The following is a 4,947-nucleotide window of genomic DNA, read 5'->3' as shown; positions in this document are numbered from 1 at the left end:
GACAGAAGAGGAGGTGGCTGAAATGTGAGAAACTTGACCTGGTCAAGGGAAGCCAGCAAGGCTGTCCTTAGGGTGCTGTCATATGGGATTGACCAGAGTCTAGAGAACTCGCAGCTGAAATGATTTGTTTAGCTTAACAATTCTTCCCTACCCACACTTCCCCAGTGAGGATGAGAAAACCTTTGCAAAAAACACTGCTGGGTCAACAGGATAGCGATCTAAAAAAAACCCACAGACAATGGACATCAATTCCTACCACATACCATACCTAAAAAGTAAACCTGAGGTGGAGTATAGACAAAATGTAAAAGCTTTAACCAGCAAAATTTTCATGGTTTTTATTCAAGATACTAAGATGGTTTCAAATAAAGTACCTAGGTGATAGCACAGGAGAAAAATCTTCACAACATGGGAAAGGTGAATATTTCTTAGGAGTATAAAAAATATATATTAAAAGATAAACATCATGAACTTCATCAAATTTAAAACCTCTGCTCCTGAAAATAAAGGGCAAGCCAAGGAATGAGAAAAAATATTCTTAATATAGGTATCAGACAAAGGATATGTACTTAGAATATATATTATGTAATGAACTAATAGAAAGTCTAAGGCTTTTAATTTGGAAAAAAAAAAGATAAAAGATTTTGACAGACATGCACAAAAGAGGATATATTAATATGAAAATATCCTGATATATTATGATAGAGTGATAAATAAGATACTTCACAGTGTTATTAGGGAACAGCAAACATTAAAACCAAAGTGAGATGACACTACAGCAGCTAAACTTGAAAGTGTACCAATATTGAGTATGGGAAAGACTCAGAGAACTGGAGCTCTCGCTCTGCTGGTGGCGAGGAGCAGCTGTTGCATCAGACATGAAGAGCAGAGGGTTAACCTCATGAGTCAACTTGACTGGGTTATGGAAGCCAGTTGTTTGGTCAAGCAAGCCTTAACTTGACAGTTATTGTGAGTATGTAACAGGTGGACTTCAATCATTGGTCAGTTGATTCCATCTGTGGCTGATTCCATCTGCCCTGGACAAAGGAGGTAGAGAGCTTAAACGATTTCAGCAGTCAGAAAGGAGACTTTATAACTCTACTTCACACAGACAGTTTCTCCTGGGGAATCCAACATCATCTTCCTTAAGTTTCCCATTTGCAGCCTGTCCTACAGACTCAGATTTATCAATCCTCTTGGATGCATGAACCAATTCAATTAAATCAAAATGGATACCTACCTTATATCAAGAACTTCAACCCTGGGTACTTCTCCAAAATAATGACAACCTATATCCACAGAAAGACACGTGCAAGGATGTTCCATGCAGCTCCACCAGGGGTGGAGGCACTCTCACAAAGGCTCTGCAGCACAGGTTTTGGAATTCAGGACCTCAGACAAAACCCCAAGGCTGCCTCTAAATGGGCAGATGCAAGCAAAATGCTTGATGTATTAGTCAGCCAAAGAGGTGCTGATGCAAAATACAAGAAATTGGTTGGTTTTCATAAAGGCATTTATTTGGGATCGGAGCTTACAGATACCAGGTCATAAAGAGTAAGTTACTTCCCTCAACAAAGTCTATTTGGAGCAAGATGGCTGCCGATATCTGCAAGGGTTCAGGCTTCCTGGGTTCCTATGTTCCTGGGGTTGCTTCTCTCTAGGTTCAAGGTTCCTTCCTTCCTGGGGCTGGCTTTTCTTTCCTCTGTGTGCTGACTTCCTGGGTCTTCAGTATCAAATTTCAACATCAGAAATCCTCAACTCTGTCCTTTGCCATGCCTTTTATCTCTGAGTCCTCACCCACCAAGGCGTGGGGATGCAACACCCTAATCATAACTCAATCATGCCCAGGTACAGATCAGATTACAAGCATAATCCAATATTTATTTTTGGAATTCCTCAATTACATCAAACTGCTATACTTGATCATCCTGTGCTCCATTTCCTTCATTTATAAGATATGTAATAGAACCTACTTCAACAGGTGGTTGTGAGATTACCTGAGTGATGCTCAGGAATAGGTGCTGGAAAGAGAAGGTGCTTAAAAGATATTAATTATACGATGATGGTGGTGGATGCTGGACACCAACTCAGGATGATATAAGTGGGCTGGAAGGAGACTGTGCAGTGGAAAATCTTACCCATCACTGTGTTCAAGTGTCCCCAACATCACCACCACTGCTGTCCCTCAATTCATGCCAACATCTACCATCACAAAGGCAAATGACAGGGCATTTTATATTACCTTTTGTACAGACAGGACTTCAAGCTCCCACAGGGAGTCTTCACCTTCCTCCCTTTTTCTTGTAGTTGCACCCAGAATAAGTGAGGACACTGCCCCCCATGGACCAACACTGGGCTGTAGGTGATCATCATCAGGGGTCAAGCAATATCATGGATGATACAGCATTGGCCTCACCTATCAATGGCTGGAAGAATATAAACATACCATGTCATGTGAAAAATAATTTTAAGAAGATACACACACACTGAGCTCATAATTAAACCTCGATTTGGAGAAAGACATGATGTAAACCAGCTATTTCCACACCTTCAGGTGTAACCCTGCACTGCTTTGGTTCTCAGCTGGCAGAGCTCAGAGCAGCAGAGCCTGGAGGGGCCACTTCCTGAGTCAGGTGCTCAGGCCATCGCACCTTCAGGGTCTGCAGTGGCAGGAGGGTCTCTCCCAAAGGTCTGGGAAAGAAGGGGCATGTTGGGCCCACTGTAGGGCCTGGGAGCAGGGGTGAGTGGAAGGGTCATGGCATGGAGTAGCCCAGGGAAGAATCGCTGCTTCCCAGGACACCTGGCCCACGGTTCCTATTAGAGCAGAAAGAGGATTCTTAACTGGCCACGGGCCGGTCACTCAGGTGTGGGTCTTTAGCTCATTTGGGCTGTCATTTTTTTCCTGTAACACCCACAAACACTCACTCAGAGACACATGTACTTGCACACACAACAGTCCAAGGTTTCCACCTTACCACCACCTGCCCTTCCATACACACTTATAAACACACACAGATGAGTGTGTAAACACCACCCAGCACACTCAGACACGGATACCCTGAAATGCTGACCCCAGTGCCCATGAGCTCCTACTGGACCTGTCTCAGTCTCTGCACTGCAGCTGCTGAGCCTCATGTTCACAACCACAGAGCCAGCACCTTTAGTGCCCCAAGGGCAGCTGGGAGCCTCTGCTCCAAGGGCCTCAGCTTACAGGAAAGAGCAGAGGCTGGAGGGGTCAGTCACTTGCTCATGATGTCATGGCTTGTTAAGGGAATGCCTAGGCCTGGAGCCCCCCACACATGGTCTGGTCCCTCCCCAGAAGCCTCCAAAGCTGAGGAGCTGCCACACTCTGCCCTCTGTCCAGGGCCCCTCCTGGTGGGATCCTCAGCTTTCTTCCTGGTGTCTCAGCTGACCTCAGGGCCCCAGGAGAATGCGGAAGAGAGCGAGGGACCTCATGGTTGTGGGCCACCTGGACATCAGCATTTTGATGGGGAAAAGGAACGTGAGTACATACCAGCTCTGACTTTATACAGGTCAGAGGTGCAGGATTAGAGAGGAATAAACTGCCCTCAGGATGTATGATGTGCACATTGCTGAGGGTGAAGGAGCCTGTGGGGTTGGATGGCTCAAACCTGCAGTGCTCCTCTGGTCTAGGAATAGCAGCTCCATGTACACACCTGCTGTTCATGTTTGCTTAAGGCCCATAAACTCTTCTTCCCCTTGAGCTTGACCATTAGCATCACAAGGGGCACAACTGAGCATCTTTTATATCCTGAACTAGACTGGAATTCAAACTTCTGTGAAAGCATCTTCTGTAGCTGTCTAATCTCTCCTTTCACACCATTTCCCTTTCACTATACTTCTCAGTACAGCCATGTTCATTTTCTCTGAATTCCTAAGTCAAGGTCATGGGAATTCATGTCACCTGTAAGTAGGTTTTGAGATGAGGGTGGCTGCGCTGCTTCTGTGCTGGCCGTGGATTAGGAGAGGCAAGAGTGGAGGATGAGGATGAGAAGTGTGAGTCCTCAACCTTTCCTTAAATGACCACAGGTTTGATGTTGAGGATGGTAGGCCATGGATGCCCTGCTGCAAAATGAAAGATATTTTATTCTTAATTATTACTCATAAGCACATTAAAACACTAAACACTTTTCCAAAATGACTCTAGAGAGTCCTAGAAATACTTCTCCCAGGAAGAAGCTGAGGAGAGGGAGGTTCTGAGGCAGGGTTGTGTTTAAGGCTGAAAGGTGAGCTGAGAGAGACCTGATCCCAAACACAGGGGTTCACAGGAACCTTCTGGTTTGTGGAAATTCTAGATTCTACCTGTTAAAAATTCAGAAGTTAAAATTTTAGCCATTCATTTTTCTTTCCAGAATTTACACCCAAATAAATTGAGGACCACGAAGGAAGAAGAAAAGCTGAGGTAATTTTTTTCCTATAAAAGAGGAATCTGGTTGATGAAGACACACATGGCGGAAACCATGGGGTACGGTCATAACTGGAATAAACTTCCCTTATGCACTTCCTTCTCCCTCCCAGCCTCAGCTCAGCTCATGAAGCAATAGTAGCTGTGTATGCAGAGCTCAGGAATGGTGTAAAAGGAAGGGGAAGGCATGGTGGATTGAGACAGTGCCAATTAGGTGACCACAGCCAGCCAGGTAGAGCAAGGACCACACAACCAGACAGTGAAAGCTGAGATTACGGGTACTGGACCAACATCATTGCTGTCTGTTCACCAGTTCAAATGCATATTCCAGGCATGGCTATACCTCTTCCTTGGTGCCAACCACTACCTAAGTGTTTACATTTCAGCAGGTGATGCTGATGATGACAAAAACAATAACTACAACAGGAATATATTTTGAGTTGTCAGTTACTCTCTAAACACTTTACATGGTTTTTATTATTTTATCCTTGCAACCATAAAATGAAATGAAGATAAGAATA

General features: G+C 44.6%; 1 long non-coding RNA gene across 1 annotated transcript; it reads right to left on the bottom strand.

Moving 5' to 3' along the window:
• Positions 1 to 365: 365 nt before the first annotated feature.
• LOC131275967 (uncharacterized) lies at positions 366 to 4,082 on the bottom strand. Its single transcript, XR_009183436.2, has 3 exons — positions 3,926 to 4,082; positions 2,243 to 2,426; positions 366 to 1,037 (listed from the first exon to the last, which is right to left on the bottom strand). It is a non-coding gene; the product is annotated as an uncharacterized lncRNA (long non-coding RNA).
• Between the last annotated feature and the right edge of the window lie 865 nt (positions 4,083 to 4,947).

This window comes from Dasypus novemcinctus, chromosome 25 (assembly GCF_030445035.2).
Source record: "Dasypus novemcinctus isolate mDasNov1 chromosome 25, mDasNov1.1.hap2, whole genome shotgun sequence".
Taxonomy (NCBI): domain Eukaryota; kingdom Metazoa; phylum Chordata; class Mammalia; order Cingulata; family Dasypodidae; genus Dasypus; species Dasypus novemcinctus.
This window is presented reverse-complemented; position numbering and strand designations above follow the sequence as displayed.